The sequence below is a fragment of the Gopherus evgoodei genome, chromosome 1 (assembly GCF_007399415.2).
Source record: "Gopherus evgoodei ecotype Sinaloan lineage chromosome 1, rGopEvg1_v1.p, whole genome shotgun sequence".
Taxonomy (NCBI): Eukaryota; Metazoa; Chordata; order Testudines; family Testudinidae; genus Gopherus; species Gopherus evgoodei.
In genome coordinates this window covers 343856157-343876928 of record NC_044322.1, presented here as the reverse complement: position 1 = coordinate 343876928, position 20772 = coordinate 343856157, and positions in this window count along the sequence as shown.

Sequence of the window (20772 nt, the reverse complement as noted above, 5' to 3'; positions counted from 1 at the left end):
CCCACAAGGACACTCATCTCAAAGAACGTCAGTTACTGCACAGGGTGAGTAACCTCGTCTTCGAGAGAGAGAGATGTCCCCGTGGGTGCTCCACTCGAGGTGACTTAAAAGCAGTGTATCTCAAGGAGGTAGGGACTTCGGATCTGATAGGAATGCAGTAGATAATACAGCTCTGCTCAATCATGTATCCGAGAGAGGGCCTTCAGTAAGGGCACAGTGTTTAACAAATGTGTGTTCAGAGGACCAAGTGGCCACTTTACAGATATCAGCCAGGGGAACTTCGCATAAGAAAGCTACAGAGGTAACTACAGATTTAGTGGAATGAGTTCTGATGGAGGCTGGAGGTGTAACTTGTTTTATCTGATAGCACAGTCGGATGCAGTCAGAGATCCAGTTTGAAAGTCTCTGGGTAGAAATAGGTGTCCCTTTGGAATGCTCTGTGATGGAGACAAAAAGTCTAGAAGAGCTTTTAAAAGGTTTGGTTCTATCCAAATAGAAGGACAAGGCCCTGCATACATCTAACGTATGCATTGTGACTTCAAAAGAGTTTGCATGTGGTTTCAGAAAGAAGGTCGGTAGGTGTATTGGCTCATTTATGTGGAATGAGGAATGAACCTTTAGAAGAAATTTGGGGTGTAATCTAAGGGTAACCTTGTCCTTGAAAAACAGTATATATAGTGGATCTGCCATAAGGGTTGCCATTTCTCCTGCCCTTCTGGCGAAGGTAATTGCCACTAAAAATGCTGTTTTCATAGACAGGTGTAAAAGGGGGCAGGTGGCTAGTGGCTCAAATGGTTGTTGAGTTAGGCAGGACATTACTAAATGAAGGTCCCATGGAGGGGTAGGTGGTCTAATGTCTGGGTATAGGGTTTGGAGTCCCTTGAGGAAACGCTTGGTGATGAGCAAAGACAGAGGTACTGTCGATTCTGTCATGAAAGGTTGTAATAGCAGCTAAGTGGACTCTGATGGAGCTGAAAGGACAGATTGCTTAATGTCCAATAGGTAGTCAAGTATGAGCGGGAGGAGTACGGACATGGGAGAAAGTTGTTTTGATGAACATCATTGTGTGAATCGCTTCCACTTTCGGAGATAGGTGGGGTGAGTAGATTGTGTTCTGCTGTGTAGGAGCACTCTTTGAACTTGGTCAGAGCAAGCTAGTTTGTTTTGGGAGAACCATGTAGGTACCAGGCTTTGAGGTGAAGCATGGACAGATTGGGGTAAAGAAATCGGCTGTGTTGCTGTGATAAGAGGTTTGGAATGAGGGGCAATGAGACTGGTGGTCGAATTGACAATCTGATGAGGAACAGAAACCACAGTTGTCTGGGCCACGACGGGGCAATCAAGATCACCGTGGCACGATCTGTTCGTATCTTTGTGAGAACTCTGTGGAGAATCAGTATGGGCGGTATGGGGGAAAAGCATAGAGTAAGTTCCGTTGCCATGGGACCATGAATGCGTCTCCCAGGGAATGTTTGCAGAGTCCTGCTCTGGAGCAAAACTTGGGATATTTTGTGTTTTTCGCAGTTGCAAAAAGGTCTATGGTTGGGTGGCCCCAAATGTGGAATATGTTGCAGATGATTGTCTCATTTATCTCCCATTCGTGATCCCAGAGAATGCGTCTGCTTAATTCGTCCGCTGTGGTATTCATAACTCCAGGAAGATAGGCGGCCGATATGCGGATGTTGTTCGGAAGGCACCAATTCCAGAGCTTCATAGCCTCTGTGCAGAGCGAGTGAGAGCGAGCGCCTCCCTGCCTGTTTACATAGAACATGCAGGCAATGTTGTCTGTCATTACGCGTACATGTTGATTCCTGATTAGTGGGAGGAAGTGATGGCAGGCATTGCATGTGGCTCGAAGTTCTAGGACATTTAAGTGCATGGAGGTTTTGGTGGAAGACCATAGCCCCTGGACTGTGTGGTGAAAAATGTGGGCACCCCACCCTGTGAGGGATGCATCGGTAGTCATTATCAGGGATGGAGCGTCCTGGAGAAAAGGGACTCCAGAGCACAGGTTGGAGGGCACTGTCCACCATAGCAGAGAGTCTTTGACTCGGAAGGGTATGGAGAGAGGCTTGTTTAAAGAGTGCATGTTTGGTTTGTAAACCGTGGCAAAGCAAGCTTGGAAGCACCTCGTGTACAGGCATATGTTTTGGACACGAAAGTGCACGAGGCCATGTGATCTAGTAGTTGCAGGCAGTCTCAGGCAGTGACCTAGGGACTATTGTGAAGTTTTGTGGCCAGAAGTTTTATGGAGCTGCTAACAGGGAGTTTTGCAAGGGAGTTCTCCAGGTGAAGGAGAAGCCCCTACAGCATCTGTGGGGTAAGTGACTGTCTGCAGTGTTTGGGTTTGTGTGTGTGTTTGGGGGTTACTTGCTGTGTGCTGAGCTTGTGTTTGTCAGTCTGTTTGGTTTGTTTGTTTGAAGGACCGTGTGCTGTAGCTGGCAGTTGGAGGTGGAGCTACTAGGAAGGTTTGAAAGCTAGAAGCCTCTGGTAATTGGCTGAACCTTAACCAGTGGGCGGGGCATTCACTCAGGCCAGGGCTTTATAAAGCTGCGCACAAGCGACCAGGGAGCTTAGCGAACAGGAGCTGCTAACAGGGAGTTTTGCAAGGGAGTTCTCCAGGTGAAGGAGAAGCCCCTACAGCATCTGTGGGGTAAGTGACTGTCTGCAGTGTTTGGGTTTGTGTGTGTGTTTGGGGGTTACTTGCTGTGTGCTGAGCTTGTGTTTGTCAGTCTGTTTGGTTTGTTTGTTTGAAGGACCGTGTGCTGTAGCTGGCAGTTGGAGGTGGAGCTACTAGGAAGGTTTGAAAGCTAGAAGCCTCTGGTAATTGGCTGAACCTTAGCCAGTGGGCGGGGCATTCACTCAGGCCAGGGCTTTATAAAGCTGCGCACAAGCGACCAGGGAGCTTAGCGAACAGGAGCTGCTAACAGGGAGTTTTGCAAGGGAGTTCTCCAGGTGAAGGAGAAGCCCCTACAGCATCTGTGGGGTAAGTGACTGTCTGCAGTGTTTGGGTTTGTGTGTGTGTTTGGGGGTTACTTGCTGTGTGCTGAGCTTGTGTTTGTCAGTCTGTTTGGTTTGTTTGTTTGAAGGACCGTGTGCTGTAGCTGGCAGTTGGAGGTGGAGCTACTAGGAAGGTTTGAAAGCTAGAAGCCTCTGGTAATTGGCTGAACCTTAACCAGTGGGCGGGGCATTCACTCAGGCCAGGGCTTTATAAAGCTGCGCACAAGCGACCAGGGAGCTTAGCGAACAGGAGCTGCTAACAGGGAGTTTTGCAAGGGAGTTCTCCAGGTGAAGGAGAAGCCCCTACAGCATCTGTGGGGTAAGTGACTGTCTGCAGTGTTTGGGTTTGTGTGTGTGTTTGGGGGTTACTTGCTGTGTGCTGAGCTTGTGTTTGTCAGTCTGTTTGGTTTGTTTGTTTGAAGGACCGTGTGCTGTAGCTGGCAGTTGGAGGTGGAGCTACTAGGAAGGTTTGAAAGCTAGAAGCCTCTGGTAATTGGCTGAACCTTAACCAGTGGGCGGGGCATTCACTCAGGCCAGGGCTTTATAAAGCTGCGCACAAGCGACCAGGGAGCTTAGCGAACAGGAGCTGCTAACAGGGAGTTTTGCAAGGGAGTTCTCCAGGTGAAGGAGAAGCCCCTACAGCATCTGTGGGGTAAGTGACTGTCTGCAGTGTTTGGGTTTGTGTGTGTGTTTGGGGGTTACTTGCTGTGTGCTGAGCTTGTGTTTGTCAGTCTGTTTGGTTTGTTTGTTTGAAGGACCGTGTGCTGTAGCTGGCAGTTGGAGGTGGAGCTACTAGGAAGGTTTGAAAGCTAGAAGCCTCTGGTAATTGGCTGAACCTTAACCAGTGGGCGGGGCATTCACTCAGGCCAGGGCTTTATAAAGCTGCGCACAAGCGACCAGGGAGCTTAGCGAACAGGAGCTGCTAACAGGGAGTTTTGCAAGGGAGTTCTCCAGGTGAAGGAGAAGCCCCTACAGCATCTGTGGGGTAAGTGACTGTCTGCAGTGTTTGGGTTTGTGTGTGTGTTTGGGGGTTACTTGCTGTGTGCTGAGCTTGTGTTTGTCAGTCTGTTTGGTTTGTTTGTTTGAAGGACCGTGTGCTGTAGCTGGCAGTTGGAGGTGGAGCTACTAGGAAGGTTTGAAAGCTAGAAGCCTCTGGTAATTGGCTGAACCTTAACCAGTGGGCGGGGCATTCACTCAGGCCAGGGCTTTATAAAGCTGCGCACAAGCGACCAGGGAGCTTAGCGAACAGGAGCTGCTAACAGGGAGTTTTGCAAGGGAGTTCTCCAGGTGAAGGAGAAGCCCCTACAGCATCTGTGGGGTAAGTGACTGTCTGCAGTGTTTGGGTTTGTGTGTGTGTTTGGGGGTTACTTGCTGTGTGCTGAGCTTGTGTTTGTCAGTCTGTTTGGTTTGTTTGTTTGAAGGACCGTGTGCTGTAGCTGGCAGTTGGAGGTGGAGCTACTAGGAAGGTTTGAAAGCTAGAAGCCTCTGGTAATTGGCTGAACCTTAACCAGTGGGCGGGGCATTCACTCAGGCCAGGGCTTTATAAAGCTGCGCACAAGCGACCAGGGAGCTTAGCGAACAGGAGCTGCTAACAGGGAGTTTTGCAAGGGAGTTCTCCAGGTGAAGGAGAAGCCCCTACAGCATCTGTGGGGTAAGTGACTGTCTGCAGTGTTTGGGTTTGTGTGTGTGTTTGGGGGTTACTTGCTGTGTGCTGAGCTTGTGTTTGTCAGTCTGTTTGGTTTGTTTGTTTGAAGGACCGTGTGCTGTAGCTGGCAGTTGGAGGTGGAGCTACTAGGAAGGTTTGAAAGCTAGAAGCCTCTGGTAATTGGCTGAACCTTAACCAGTGGGCGGGGCATTCACTCAGGCCAGGGCTTTATAAAGCTGCGCACAAGCGACCAGGGAGCTTAGCGAACAGGAGCTGCTAACAGGGAGTTTTGCAAGGGAGTTCTCCAGGTGAAGGAGAAGCCCCTACAGCATCTGTGGGGTAAGTGACTGTCTGCAGTGTTTGGGTTTGTGTGTGTGTTTGGGGGTTACTTGCTGTGTGCTGAGCTTGTGTTTGTCAGTCTGTTTGGTTTGTTTGTTTGAAGGACCGTGTGCTGTAGCTGGCAGTTGGAGGTGGAGCTACTAGGAAGGTTTGAAAGCTAGAAGCCTCTGGTAATTGGCTGAACCTTAACCAGTGGGCGGGGCATTCACTCAGGCCAGGGCTTTATAAAGCTGCGCACAAGCGACCAGGGAGCTTAGCGAACAGGAGCTGCTAACAGGGAGTTTTGCAAGGGAGTTCTCCAGGTGAAGGAGAAGCCCCTACAGCATCTGTGGGGTAAGTGACTGTCTGCAGTGTTTGGGTTTGTGTGTGTGTTTGGGGGTTACTTGCTGTGTGCTGAGCTTGTGTTTGTCAGTCTGTTTGGTTTGTTTGTTTGAAGGACCGTGTGCTGTAGCTGGCAGTTGGAGGTGGAGCTACTAGGAAGGTTTGAAAGCTAGAAGCCTCTGGTAATTGGCTGAACCTTAACCAGTGGGCGGGGCATTCACTCAGGCCAGGGCTTTATAAAGCTGCGCACAAGCGACCAGGGAGCTTAGCGAACAGGAGCTGCTAACAGGGAGTTTTGCAAGGGAGTTCTCCAGGTGAAGGAGAAGCCCCTACAGCATCTGTGGGGTAAGTGACTGTCTGCAGTGTTTGGGTTTGTGTGTGTGTTTGGGGGTTACTTGCTGTGTGCTGAGCTTGTGTTTGTCAGTCTGTTTGGTTTGTTTGTTTGAAGGACCGTGTGCTGTAGCTGGCAGTTGGAGGTGGAGCTACTAGGAAGGTTTGAAAGCTAGAAGCCTCTGGTAATTGGCTGAACCTTAACCAGTGGGCGGGGCATTCACTCAGGCCAGGGCTTTATAAAGCTGCGCACAAGCGACCAGGGAGCTTAGCGAACAGGAGCTGCTAACAGGGAGTTTTGCAAGGGAGTTCTCCAGGTGAAGGAGAAGCCCCTACAGCATCTGTGGGGTAAGTGACTGTCTGCAGTGTTTGGGTTTGTGTGTGTGTTTGGGGGTTACTTGCTGTGTGCTGAGCTTGTGTTTGTCAGTCTGTTTGGTTTGTTTGTTTGAAGGACCGTGTGCTGTAGCTGGCAGTTGGAGGTGGAGCTACTAGGAAGGTTTGAAAGCTAGAAGCCTCTGGTAATTGGCTGAACCTTAACCAGTGGGCGGGGCATTCACTCAGGCCAGGGCTTTATAAAGCTGCGCACAAGCGACCAGGGAGCTTAGCGAACAGGAGCTGCTAACAGGGAGTTTTGCAAGGGAGTTCTCCAGGTGAAGGAGAAGCCCCTACAGCATCTGTGGGGTAAGTGACTGTCTGCAGTGTTTGGGTTTGTGTGTGTGTTTGGGGGTTACTTGCTGTGTGCTGAGCTTGTGTTTGTCAGTCTGTTTGGTTTGTTTGTTTGAAGGACCGTGTGCTGTAGCTGGCAGTTGGAGGTGGAGCTACTAGGAAGGTTTGAAAGCTAGAAGCCTCTGGTAATTGGCTGAACCTTAACCAGTGGGCGGGGCATTCACTCAGGCCAGGGCTTTATAAAGCTGCGCACAAGCGACCAGGGAGCTTAGCGAACAGGAGCTGCTAACAGGGAGTTTTGCAAGGGAGTTCTCCAGGTGAAGGAGAAGCCCCTACAGCATCTGTGGGGTAAGTGACTGTCTGCAGTGTTTGGGTTTGTGTGTGTGTTTGGGGGTTACTTGCTGTGTGCTGAGCTTGTGTTTGTCAGTCTGTTTGGTTTGTTTGTTTGAAGGACCGTGTGCTGTAGCTGGCAGTTGGAGGTGGAGCTACTAGGAAGGTTTGAAAGCTAGAAGCCTCTGGTAATTGGCTGAACCTTAACCAGTGGGCGGGGCATTCACTCAGGCCAGGGCTTTATAAAGCTGCGCACAAGCGACCAGGGAGCTTAGCGAACAGGAGCTGCTAACAGGGAGTTTTGCAAGGGAGTTCTCCAGGTGAAGGAGAAGCCCCTACAGCATCTGTGGGGTAAGTGACTGTCTGCAGTGTTTGGGTTTGTGTGTGTGTTTGGGGGTTACTTGCTGTGTGCTGAGCTTGTGTTTGTCAGTCTGTTTGGTTTGTTTGTTTGAAGGACCGTGTGCTGTAGCTGGCAGTTGGAGGTGGAGCTACTAGGAAGGTTTGAAAGCTAGAAGCCTCTGGTAATTGGCTGAACCTTAACCAGTGGGCGGGGCATTCACTCAGGCCAGGGCTTTATAAAGCTGCGCACAAGCGACCAGGGAGCTTAGCGAACAGGAGCTGCTAACAGGGAGTTTTGCAAGGGAGTTCTCCAGGTGAAGGAGAAGCCCCTACAGCATCTGTGGGGTAAGTGACTGTCTGCAGTGTTTGGGTTTGTGTGTGTGTTTGGGGGTTACTTGCTGTGTGCTGAGCTTGTGTTTGTCAGTCTGTTTGGTTTGTTTGTTTGAAGGACCGTGTGCTGTAGCTGGCAGTTGGAGGTGGAGCTACTAGGAAGGTTTGAAAGCTAGAAGCCTCTGGTAATTGGCTGAACCTTAACCAGTGGGCGGGGCATTCACTCAGGCCAGGGCTTTATAAAGCTGCGCACAAGCGACCAGGGAGCTTAGCGAATAGGAGCTGCTAACAGGGAGTTTTGCAAGGGAGTTCTCCAGGTGAAGGAGAAGCCCCTACAGCATCTGTGGGGTAAGTGACTGTCCGCAGTGTTTGGGTTTGTGTGTGTGTTTGGGGGTTACTTGCTGTGTGCTGAGCTTGTGTTTGTCAGTCTGTTTGGTTTGTTTGTTTGAAGGACCGTGTGCTGTAGCTGGCAGTTGGAGGTGGAGCTACTAGGAAGGTTTGAAAGCTAGAAGCCTCTGGTAATTGGCTGAACCTTAACCAGTGGGCGGGGCATTCACTCAGGCCAGGGCTTTATAAAGCTGCGAACAGGAGCTGCTAACAGGGAGTTTTGCAAGGGAGTTCTCCAGGTGAAGGAGAAGCCCCTACAGCATCTGTGGGGTAAGTGACTGTCTGCAGTGTTTGGGTTTGTGTGTGTGTTTGGGGGTTACTTGCTGTGTGCTGAGCTTGTGTTTGTCAGTCTGTTTGGTTTGTTTGTTTGAAGGACCGTGTGCTGTAGCTGGCAGTTGGAGGTGGAGCTACTAGGAAGGTTTGAAAGCTAGAAGCCTCTGGTAATTGGCTGAACCTTAACCAGTGGGCGGGGCATTCACTCAGGCCAGGGCTTTATAAAGCTGCGCACAAGCGACCAGGGAGCTTAGCGAACAGGAGCTGCTAACAGGGAGTTTTGCAAGGGAGTTCTCCAGGTGAAGGAGAAGCCCCTACAGCATCTGTGGGGTAAGTGACTGTCTGCAGTGTTTGGGTTTGTGTGTGTGTTTGGGGGTTACTTGCTGTGTGCTGAGCTTGTGTTTGTCAGTCTGTTTGGTTTGTTTGTTTGAAGGACCGTGTGCTGTAGCTGGCAGTTGGAGGTGGAGCTACTAGGAAGGTTTGAAAGCTAGAAGCCTCTGGTAATTGGCTGAACCTTAACCAGTGGGCGGGGCATTCACTCAGGCCAGGGCTTTATAAAGCTGCGCACAAGCGACCAGGGAGCTTAGCGAACAGGAGCTGCTAACAGGGAGTTTTGCAAGGGAGTTCTCCAGGTGAAGGAGAAGCCCCTACAGCATCTGTGGGGTAAGTGACTGTCCGCAGTGTTTGGGTTTGTGTGTGTGTTTGGGGGTTACTTGCTGTGTGCTGAGCTTGTGTTTGTCAGTCTGTTTGGTTTGTTTGTTTGAAGGACCGTGTGCTGTAGCTGGCAGTTGGAGGTGGAGCTACTAGGAAGGTTTGAAAGCTAGAAGCCTCTGGTAATTGGCTGAACCTTAACCAGTGGGCGTGGCATTCACTCAGGCCAGGGCTTTATAAAGCTGCGAACAGGAGCTGCTAACAGGGAGTTTTGCAAGGGAGTTCTCCAGGTGAAGGAGAAGCCCCTACAGCATCTGTGGGGTAAGTGACTGTCTGCAGTGTTTGGGTTTGTGTGTGTGTTTGGGGGTTACTTGCTGTGTGCTGAGCTTGTGTTTGTCAGTCTGTTTGGTTTGTTTGTTTGAAGGACAGTGTGCTGTAGCTGGCAGTTGGAGGTGGAGCTACTAGGAAGGTTTGAAAGCTAGAAGCCTCTGGTAATTGGCTGAACCTTAACCAGTGGGCGGGGCATTCACTCAGGCCAGGGCTTTATAAAGCTGCGAACAGGAGCTGCTAACAGGGAGTTTTGCAAGGGAGTTCTCCAGGTGAAGGAGAAGCCCCTACAGCATCTGTGGGGTAAGTGACTGTCTGCAGTGTTTGGGTTTGTGTGTGTGTTTGGGGGTTACTTGCTGTGTGCTGAGCTTGTGTTTGTCAGTCTGTTTGGTTTGTTTGTTTGAAGGACCGTGTGCTGTAGCTGGCAGTTGGAGGTGGAGCTACTAGGAAGGTTTGAAAGCTAGAAGCCTCTGGTAATTGGCTGAACCTTAACCAGTGGGCGGGGCATTCACTCAGGCCAGGGCTTTATAAAGCTGCGCACAAGCGACCAGGGAGCTTAGCGAACAGGAGCTGCTAACAGGGAGTTTTGCAAGGGAGTTCTCCAGGTGAAGGAGAAGCCCCTACAGCATCTGTGGGGTAAGTGACTGTCTGCAGTGTTTGGGTTTGTGTGTGTGTTTGGGGGTTACTTGCTGTGTGCTGAGCTTGTGTTTGTCAGTCTGTTTGGTTTGTTTGTTTGAAGGACCGTGTGCTGTAGCTGGCAGTTGGAGGTGGAGCTACTAGGAAGGTTTGAAAGCTAGAAGCCTCTGGTAATTGGCTGAACCTTAACCAGTGGGCGGGGCATTCACTCAGGCCAGGGCTTTATAAAGCTGCGCACAAGCGACCAGGGAGCTTAGCGAATAGGAGCTGCTAACAGGGAGTTTTGCAAGGGAGTTCTCCAGGTGAAGGAGAAGCCCCTACAGCATCTGTGGGGTAAGTGACTGTCCGCAGTGTTTGGGTTTGTGTGTGTGTTTGGGGGTTACTTGCTGTGTGCTGAGCTTGTGTTTGTCAGTCTGTTTGGTTTGTTTGTTTGAAGGACCGTGTGCTGTAGCTGGCAGTTGGAGGTGGAGCTACTAGGAAGGTTTGAAAGCTAGAAGCCTCTGGTAATTGGCTGAACCTTAACCAGTGGGCGGGGCATTCACTCAGGCCAGGGCTTTATAAAGCTGCGAACAGGAGCTGCTAACAGGGAGTTTTGCAAGGGAGTTCTCCAGGTGAAGGAGAAGCCCCTACAGCATCTGTGGGGTAAGTGACTGTCTGCAGTGTTTGGGTTTGTGTGTGTGTTTGGGGGTTACTTGCTGTGTGCTGAGCTTGTGTTTGTCAGTCTGTTTGGTTTGTTTGTTTGAAGGACCGTGTGCTGTAGCTGGCAGTTGGAGGTGGAGCTACTAGGAAGGTTTGAAAGCTAGAAGCCTCTGGTAATTGGCTGAACCTTAACCAGTGGGCGGGGCATTCACTCAGGCCAGGGCTTTATAAAGCTGCGCACAAGCGACCAGGGAGCTTAGCGAACAGGAGCTGCTAACAGGGAGTTTTGCAAGGGAGTTCTCCAGGTGAAGGAGAAGCCCCTACAGCATCTGTGGGGTAAGTGACTGTCTGCAGTGTTTGGGTTTGTGTGTGTGTTTGGGGGTTACTTGCTGTGTGCTGAGCTTGTGTTTGTCAGTCTGTTTGGTTTGTTTGTTTGAAGGACCGTGTGCTGTAGCTGGCAGTTGGAGGTGGAGCTACTAGGAAGGTTTGAAAGCTAGAAGCCTCTGGTAATTGGCTGAACCTTAACCAGTGGGCGGGGCATTCACTCAGGCCAGGGCTTTATAAAGCTGCGCACAAGCGACCAGGGAGCTTAGCGAACAGGAGCTGCTAACAGGGAGTTTTGCAAGGGAGTTCTCCAGGTGAAGGAGAAGCCCCTACAGCATCTGTGGGGTAAGTGACTGTCCGCAGTGTTTGGGTTTGTGTGTGTGTTTGGGGGTTACTTGCTGTGTGCTGAGCTTGTGTTTGTCAGTCTGTTTGGTTTGTTTGTTTGAAGGACCGTGTGCTGTAGCTGGCAGTTGGAGGTGGAGCTACTAGGAAGGTTTGAAAGCTAGAAGCCTCTGGTAATTGGCTGAACCTTAACCAGTGGGCGTGGCATTCACTCAGGCCAGGGCTTTATAAAGCTGCGAACAGGAGCTGCTAACAGGGAGTTTTGCAAGGGAGTTCTCCAGGTGAAGGAGAAGCCCCTACAGCATCTGTGGGGTAAGTGACTGTCTGCAGTGTTTGGGTTTGTGTGTGTGTTTGGGGGTTACTTGCTGTGTGCTGAGCTTGTGTTTGTCAGTCTGTTTGGTTTGTTTGTTTGAAGGACAGTGTGCTGTAGCTGGCAGTTGGAGGTGGAGCTACTAGGAAGGTTTGAAAGCTAGAAGCCTCTGGTAATTGGCTGAACCTTAACCAGTGGGCGGGGCATTCACTCAGGCCAGGGCTTTATAAAGCTGCGAACAGGAGCTGCTAACAGGGAGTTTTGCAAGGGAGTTCTCCAGGTGAAGGAGAAGCCCCTACAGCATCTGTGGGGTAAGTGACTGTCTGCAGTGTTTGGGTTTGTGTGTGTGTTTGGGGGTTACTTGCTGTGTGCTGAGCTTGTGTTTGTCAGTCTGTTTGGTTTGTTTGTTTGAAGGACCGTGTGCTGTAGCTGGCAGTTGGAGGTGGAGCTACTAGGAAGGTTTGAAAGCTAGAAGCCTCTGGTAATTGGCTGAACCTTAACCAGTGGGCGGGGCATTCACTCAGGCCAGGGCTTTATAAAGCTGCGCACAAGCGACCAGGGAGCTTAGCGAACAGGAGCTGCTAACAGGGAGTTTTGCAAGGGAGTTCTCCAGGTGAAGGAGAAGCCCCTACAGCATCTGTGGGGTAAGTGACTGTCTGCAGTGTTTGGGTTTGTGTGTGTGTTGGGGGTTACTTGCTGTGTGCTGAGCTTGTGTTTGTCAGTCTGTTTGGTTTGTTTGTTTGAAGGACCGTGTGCTGTAGCTGGCAGTTGGAGGTGGAGCTACTAGGAAGGTTTGAAAGCTAGAAGCCTCTGGTAATTGGCTGAACCTTAACCAGTGGGCGGGGCATTCACTCAGGCCAGGGCTTTATAAAGCTGCGCACAAGCGACCAGGGAGCTTAGCGAACAGGAGCTGCTAACAGGGAGTTTTGCAAGGGAGTTCTCCAGGTGAAGGAGAAGCCCCTACAGCATCTGTGGGGTAAGTGACTGTCTGCAGTGTTTGGGTTTGTGTGTGTGTTTGGGGGTTACTTGCTGTGTGCTGAGCTTGTGTTTGTCAGTCTGTTTGGTTTGTTTGTTTGAAGGACCGTGTGCTGTAGCTGGCAGTTGGAGGTGGAGCTACTAGGAAGGTTTGAAAGCTAGAAGCCTCTGGTAATTGGCTGAACCTTAGCCAGTGGGCGGGGCATTCACTCAGGCCAGGGCTTTATAAAGCTGCGCACAAGCGACCAGGGAGCTTAGCGAACAGGAGCTGCTAACAGGGAGTTTTGCAAGGGAGTTCTCCAGGTGAAGGAGAAGCCCCTACAGCATCTGTGGGGTAAGTGACTGTCTGCAGTGTTTGGGTTTGTGTGTGTGTTTGGGGGTTACTTGCTGTGTGCTGAGCTTGTGTTTGTCAGTCTGTTTGGTTTGTTTGTTTGAAGGACCGTGTGCTGTAGCTGGCAGTTGGAGGTGGAGCTACTAGGAAGGTTTGAAAGCTAGAAGCCTCTGGTAATTGGCTGAACCTTAACCAGTGGGCGGGGCATTCACTCAGGCCAGGGCTTTATAAAGCTGCGCACAAGCGACCAGGGAGCTTAGCGAACAGGAGCTGCTAACAGGGAGTTTTGCAAGGGAGTTCTCCAGGTGAAGGAGAAGCCCCTACAGCATCTGTGGGGTAAGTGACTGTCTGCAGTGTTTGGGTTTGTGTGTGTGTTTGGGGGTTACTTGCTGTGTGCTGAGCTTGTGTTTGTCAGTCTGTTTGGTTTGTTTGTTTGAAGGACCGTGTGCTGTAGCTGGCAGTTGGAGGTGGAGCTACTAGGAAGGTTTGAAAGCTAGAAGCCTCTGGTAATTGGCTGAACCTTAACCAGTGGGCGGTGCATTCACTCAGGCCAGGGCTTTATAAAGCTGCGCACAAGCGACCAGGGAGCTTAGCGAACAGGAGCTGCTAACAGGGAGTTTTGCAAGGGAGTTCTCCAGGTGAAGGAGAAGCCCCTACAGCATCTGTGGGGTAAGTGACTGTCTGCAGTGTTTGGGTTTGTGTGTGTGTTTGGGGGTTACTTGCTGTGTGCTGAGCTTGTGTTTGTCAGTCTGTTTGGTTTGTTTGTTTGAAGGACCGTGTGCTGTAGCTGGCAGTTGGAGGTGGAGCTACTAGGAAGGTTTGAAAGCTAGAAGCCTCTGGTAATTGGCTGAACCTTAACCAGTGGGCGGGGCATTCACTCAGGCCAGGGCTTTATAAAGCTGCGCACAAGCGACCAGGGAGCTTAGCGAACAGGAGCTGCTAACAGGGAGTTTTGCAAGGGAGTTCTCCAGGTGAAGGAGAAGCCCCTACAGCATCTGTGGGGTAAGTGACTGTCTGCAGTGTTTGGGTTTGTGTGTGTGTTTGGGGGTTACTTGCTGTGTGCTGAGCTTGTGTTTGTCAGTCTGTTTGGTTTGTTTGTTTGAAGGACCGTGTGCTGTAGCTGGCAGTTGGAGGTGGAGCTACTAGGAAGGTTTGAAAGCTAGAAGCCTCTGGTAATTGGCTGAACCTTAACCAGTGGGCGGGGCATTCACTCAGGCCAGGGCTTTATAAAGCTGCGCACAAGCGACCAGGGAGCTTAGCGAACAGGAGCTGCTAACAGGGAGTTTTGCAAGGGAGTTCTCCAGGTGAAGGAGAAGCCCCTACAGCATCTGTGGGGTAAGTGACTGTCTGCAGTGTTTGGGTTTGTGTGTGTGTTTGGGGGTTACTTGCTGTGTGCTGAGCTTGTGTTTGTCAGTCTGTTTGGTTTGTTTGTTTGAAGGACCGTGTGCTGTAGCTGGCAGTTGGAGGTGGAGCTACTAGGAAGGTTTGAAAGCTAGAAGCCTCTGGTAATTGGCTGAACCTTAACCAGTGGGCGGGGCATTCACTCAGGCCAGGGCTTTATAAAGCTGCGCACAAGCGACCAGGGAGCTTAGCGAACAGGAGCTGCTAACAGGGAGTTTTGCAAGGGAGTTCTCCAGGTGAAGGAGAAGCCCCTACAGCATCTGTGGGGTAAGTGACTGTCTGCAGTGTTTGGGTTTGTGTGTGTGTTTGGGGGTTACTTGCTGTGTGCTGAGCTTGTGTTTGTCAGTCTGTTTGGTTTGTTTGTTTGAAGGACCGTGTGCTGTAGCTGGCAGTTGGAGGTGGAGCTACTAGGAAGGTTTGAAAGCTAGAAGCCTCTGGTAATTGGCTGAACCTTAACCAGTGGGCGGGGCATTCACTCAGGCCAGGGCTTTATAAAGCTGCGCACAAGCGACCAGGGAGCTTAGCGAATAGGAGCTGCTAACAGGGAGTTTTGCAAGGGAGTTCTCCAGGTGAAGGAGAAGCCCCTACAGCATCTGTGGGGTAAGTGACTGTCCGCAGTGTTTGGGTTTGTGTGTGTGTTTGGGGGTTACTTGCTGTGTGCTGAGCTTGTGTTTGTCAGTCTGTTTGGTTTGTTTGTTTGAAGGACCGTGTGCTGTAGCTGGCAGTTGGAGGTGGAGCTACTAGGAAGGTTTGAAAGCTAGAAGCCTCTGGTAATTGGCTGAACCTTAACCAGTGGGCGGGGCATTCACTCAGGCCAGGGCTTTATAAAGCTGCGAACAGGAGCTGCTAACAGGGAGTTTTGCAAGGGAGTTCTCCAGGTGAAGGAGAAGCCCCTACAGCATCTGTGGGGTAAGTGACTGTCTGCAGTGTTTGGGTTTGTGTGTGTGTTTGGGGGTTACTTGCTGTGTGCTGAGCTTGTGTTTGTCAGTCTGTTTGGTTTGTTTGTTTGAAGGACCGTGTGCTGTAGCTGGCAGTTGGAGGTGGAGCTACTAGGAAGGTTTGAAAGCTAGAAGCCTCTGGTAATTGGCTGAACCTTAACCAGTGGGCGGGGCATTCACTCAGGCCAGGGCTTTATAAAGCTGCGCACAAGCGACCAGGGAGCTTAGCGAACAGGAGCTGCTAACAGGGAGTTTTGCAAGGGAGTTCTCCAGGTGAAGGAGAAGCCCCTACAGCATCTGTGGGGTAAGTGACTGTCTGCAGTGTTTGGGTTTGTGTGTGTGTTTGGGGGTTACTTGCTGTGTGCTGAGCTTGTGTTTGTCAGTCTGTTTGGTTTGTTTGTTTGAAGGACCGTGTGCTGTAGCTGGCAGTTGGAGGTGGAGCTACTAGGAAGGTTTGAAAGCTAGAAGCCTCTGGTAATTGGCTGAACCTTAACCAGTGGGCGGGGCATTCACTCAGGCCAGGGCTTTATAAAGCTGCGCACAAGCGACCAGGGAGCTTAGCGAACAGGAGCTGCTAACAGGGAGTTTTGCAAGGGAGTTCTCCAGGTGAAGGAGAAGCCCCTACAGCATCTGTGGGGTAAGTGACTGTCCGCAGTGTTTGGGTTTGTGTGTGTGTTTGGGGGTTACTTGCTGTGTGCTGAGCTTGTGTTTGTCAGTCTGTTTGGTTTGTTTGTTTGAAGGACCGTGTGCTGTAGCTGGCAGTTGGAGGTGGAGCTACTAGGAAGGTTTGAAAGCTAGAAGCCTCTGGTAATTGGCTGAACCTTAACCAGTGGGCGGGGCATTCACTCAGGCCAGGGCTTTATAAAGCTGCGAACAGGAGCTGCTAACAGGGAGTTTTGCAAGGGAGTTCTCCAGGTGAAGGAGAAGCCCCTACAGCATCTGTGGGGTAAGTGACTGTCTGCAGTGTTTGGGTTTGTGTGTGTGTTTGGGGGTTACTTGCTGTGTGCTGAGCTTGTGTTTGTCAGTCTGTTTGGTTTGTTTGTTTGAAGGACCGTGTGCTGTAGCTGGCAGTTGGAGGTGGAGCTACTAGGAAGGTTTGAAAGCTAGAAGCCTCTGGTAATTGGCTGAACCTTAACCAGTGGGCGGGGCATTCACTCAGGCCAGGGCTTTATAAAGCTGCGCACAAGCGACCAGGGAGCTTAGCGAACAGGAGCTGCTAACAGGGAGTTTTGCAAGGGAGTTCTCCAGGTGAAGGAGAAGCCCCTACAGCATCTGTGGGGTAAGTGACTGTCTGCAGTGTTTGGGTTTGTGTGTGTGTTTGGGGGTTACTTGCTGTGTGCTGAGCTTGTGTTTGTCAGTCTGTTTGGTTTGTTTGTTTGAAGGACCGTGTGCTGTAGCTGGCAGTTGGAGGTGGAGCTACTAGGAAGGTTTGAAAGCTAGAAGCCTCTGGTAATTGGCTGAACCTTAACCAGTGGGCGGGGCATTCACTCAGGCCAGGGCTTTATAAAGCTGCGCACAAGCGACCAGGGAGCTTAGCGAACAGGAGCTGCTAACAGGGAGTTTTGCAAGGGAGTTCTCCAGGTGAAGGAGAAGCCCCTACAGCATCTGTGGGGTAAGTGACTGTCCGCAGTGTTTGGGTTTGTGTGTGTGTTTGGGGGTTACTTGCTGTGTGCTGAGCTTGTGTTTGTCAGTCTGTTTGGTTTGTTTGTTTGAAGGACCGTGTGCTGTAGCTGGCAGTTGGAGGTGGAGCTACTAGGAAGGTTTGAAAGCTAGAAGCCTCTGGTAATTGGCTGAACCTTAACCAGTGGGCGTGGCATTCACTCAGGCCAGGGCTTTATAAAGCTGCGAACAGGAGCTGCTAACAGGGAGTTTTGCAAGGGAGTTCTCCAGGTGAAGGAGAAGCCCCTACAGCATCTGTGGGGTAAGTGACTGTCTGCAGTGTTTGGGTTTGTGTGTGTGTTTGGGGGTTACTTGCTGTGTGCTGAGCTTGTGTTTGTCAGTCTGTTTGGTTTGTTTGTTTGAAGGACAGTGTGCTGTAGCTGGCAGTTGGAGGTGGAGCTACTAGGAAGGTTTGAAAGCTAGAAGCCTCTGGTAATTGGCTGAACCTTAACCAGTGGGCGTGGCATTCACTCAGGCCAGGGCTTTATAAAGCTGCGAACAGGAGCTGCTAACAGGGAGTTTTGCAAGGGAGTTCTCCAGGTGAAGGAGAAGCCCCTACAGCATCTGTGGGGTAAGTGACTGTCTGCAGTGTTTGGGTTTGTGTGTGTGTTTGGGGGTTACTTGCTGTGTGCTGAGCTTGTGTTTGTCAGTCTGTTTGGTTTGTTTGTTTGAAGGACCGTGTGCTGTAGCTGGCAGTTGGAGGTGGAGCTACTAGGAAGGTTTGAAAGCTAGAAGCCTCTGGTAATTGGCTGAACCTTAACCAGTGGGCGGGGCATTCACTCAGGCCAGGGCTTTATAAAGCTGCGCACAAGCGACCAGGGAGCTTAGCGAACAGGAGCTGCTAACAGGGAGTTTTGCAAGGGAGTTCTCCAGGTGAAGGAGAAGCCCCTACAGCATCTGTGGGGTAAGTGACTGTCTGCAGTGTTTGGGTTTGTGTGTGTGTTTGGGGGTTACTTGCTGTGTGCTGAGCTTGTGTTTGTCAGTCTGTTTGGTTTGTTTGTTTGAAGGACCGTGTGCTGTAGCTGGCAGTTGGAGGTGGAGCTACTAGGAAGGTTTGAAAGCTAGAAGCCTCTGGTAATTGGCTGAACCTTAACCAGTGGGCGGGGCATTCACTCAGGCCAGGGCTTTATAAAGCTGCGCACAAGCGACCAGGGAGCTTAGCGAACAGGAGCTGCTAACAGGGAGTTTTGCAAGGGAGTTCTCCAGGTGAAGGAGAAGCCCCTACAGCATCTGTGGGGTAAGTGACTGTCTGCAGTGTTTGGGTTTGTGTGTGTGTTTGGGGTTACTTGCTGTGTGCTGAGCTTGTGTTTGTCAGTCTGTTTGGTTTGTTTGTTTGAAGGACCGTGTGCTGTAGCTGGCAGTTGGAGGTGGAGCTACTAGGAAGGTTTGAAAGCTAGAAGCCTCTGGTAATTGGCTGAACCTTAGCCAGTGGGCGGGGCATTCACTCAGGCCAGGGCTTTATAAAGCTGCGCACAAGCGACCAGGGAGCTTAGCGAACAGGAGCTGCTAACAGGGAGTTTTGCAAGGGAGTTCTCCAGGTGAAGGAGAAGCCCCTACAGCATCTGTGGGGTAAGTGACTGTCTGCAGTGTTTGGGTTTGTGTGTGTGTTTGGGGGTTACTTGCTGTGTGCTGAGCTTGTGTTTGTCAGTCTGTTTGGTTTGTTTGTTTGAAGGACCGTGTGCTGTAGCTGGCAGTTGGAGGTGGAGCTACTAGGAAGGTTTGAAAGCTAGAAGCCTCTGGTAATTGGCTGAACCTTAGCCAGTGGGCGGGGCATTCACTCAGGCCAGGGCTTTATAAAGCTGCGCACAAGCGACCAGGGAGCTTAGCGAACAGGAGCTGCTAACAGGGAGTTTTGCAAGGGAGTTCTCCAGGTGAAGGAGAAGCCCCTACAGCATCTGTGGGGTAAGTGACTGTCTGCAGTGTTTGGGTTTGTGTGTGTGTTTGGGGGTTACTTGCTGTGTGCTGAGCTTGTGTTTGTCAGTCTGTTTGGTTTGTTTGTTTGAAGGACCGTGTGCTGTAGCTGGCAGTTGGAGGTGGAGCTACTAGGAAGGTTTGAAAGCTAGAAGCCTCTGGTAATTGGCTGAACCTTAACCAGTGGGCGGGGCATTCACTCAGGCCAGGGCTTTATAAAGCTGCGCACAAGCGACCAGGGAGCTTAGCGAACAGGAGCTGCTAACAGGGAGTTTTGCAAGGGAGTTCTCCAGGTGAAGGAGAAGCCCCTACAGCATCTGTGGGGTAAGTGACTGTCTGCAGTGTTTGGGTTTGTGTGTGTGTTTGGGGGTTACTTGCTGTGTGCTGAGCTTGTGTTTGTCAGTCTGTTTGGTTTGTTTGTTTGAAGGACCGTGTGCTGTAGCTGGCAGTTGGAGGTGGAGCTACTAGGAAGGTTTGAAAGCTAGAAGCCTCTGGTAATTGGCTGAACCTTAACCAGTGGGCGGTGCATTCACTCAGGCCAGGGCTTTATAAAGCTGCGCACAAGCGACCAGGGAGCTTAGCGAACAGGAGCTGCTAACAGGGAGTTTTGCAAGGGAGTTCTCCAGGTGAAGGAGAAGCCCCTACAGCATCTGTGGGGTAAGTGACTGTCTGCAGTGTTTGGGTTTGTGTGTGTGTTTGGGGGTTACTTGCTGTGTGCTGAGCTTGTGTTTGTCAGTCTGTTTGGTTTGTTTGTTTGAAGGACCGTGTGCTGTAGCTGGCAGTTGGAGGTGGAGCTACTAGGAAGGTTTGAAAGCTAGAAGCCTCTGGTAATTGGCTGAACCTTAACCAGTGGGCGGGGCATTCACTCAGGCCAGGGCTTTATAAAGCTGCGCACAAGCGACCAGGGAGCTTAGCGAACAGGAGCTGCTAACAGGGAGTTTTGCAAGGGAGTTCTCCAGGTGAAGGAGAAGCCCCTACAGCATCTGTGGGGTAAGTGACTGTCTGCAGTGTTTGGGTTTGTGTGTGTGTTTGGGGGTTACTTGCTGTGTGCTGAGCTTGTGTTTGTCAGTCTGTTTGGTTTGTTTGTTTGAAGGACCGTGTGCTGTAGCTGGCAGTTGGAGGTGGAGCTACTAGGAAGGTTTGAAAGCTAGAAGCCTCTGGTAATTGGCTGAACCTTAACCAGTGGGCGGGGCATTCACTCAGGCCAGGGCTTTATAAAGCTGCGCACAAGCGACCAGGGAGCTTAGCGAACAGGAGCTGCTAACAGGGAGTTTTGCAAGGGAGTTCTCCAGGTGAAGGAGAAGCCCCTACAGCATCTGTGGGGTAAGTGACTGTCTGCAGTGTTTGGGTTTGTGTGTGTGTTTGGGGGTTACTTGCTGTGTGCTGAGCTTGTGTTTGTCAGTCTGTTTGGTTTGTTTGTTTGAAGGACCGTGTGCTGTAGCTGGCAGTTGGAGGTGGAGCTACTAGGAAGGTTTGAAAGCTAGAAGCCTCTGGTAATTGGCTGAACCTTAACCAGTGGGCGGGGCATTCACTCAGGCCAGGGCTTTATAAAGCTGCGCACAAGTGACCAGGGAGCTTAGCGAACAGGAGCTGCTAACAGGGAGTTTTGCAAGGGAGTTCTCCAGGTGAAGGAGAAGCCCCTACAGCATCTGTGGGGTAAGTGACTGTCTGCAGTGTTTGGGTTTGTGTGTGTGTTTGGGGGTTACTTGCTGTGTGCTGAGCTTGTGTTTGTTAGTCTTTCTGTTTGGTTTGTTTGTTTGAAGGACCATGTGCTGTAGCTGGCAGTTGGAGGTGGAGCTACTAGGAAGGTTTGAAAGCTAGAAGCCTCTGGTAATTGGCTGAACCTTAACCAGTGGGCGGGGCATTCACTCAGGCCAGGGCTTTATAAAGCTGCGCACAAGCGACCAGGGAGCTTAGCGAACAGGAGCTGCTAACAGGGAGTTTTGCAAGGGAGTTCTCCAGGTGAAGGAGAAGCCCCTACAGCATCTGTGGGGTAAGTGACTGTCTGCAGTGTTTGGGTTTGTGTGTGTGTTTGGGGGTTACTTGCTGTGTGCTGAGCTTGTGTTTGTCAGTCTGTTTGGTTTGTTTGTTTGAAGGACCGTGTGCTGTAGCTGGCAGTTGGAGGTGGAGCTACTAGGAAGGTTTGAAAGCTAGAAGCCTCTGGTAATTGGCTGAACCTTAACCAGTGGGCGGGGCATTCACTCAGGCCAGGGCTTTATAAAGCTGCGCACAAGCGACCAGGGAGCTTAGCGAACAGGAGCTGCTAACAGGGAGTTTTGCAAGGGAGTTCTCCAGGTGAAGGAGAAGCCCCTACAGCATCTGTGGGGTAAGTGACTGTCTGCAGTGTTTGGGTTTGTGTGTGTGTTTG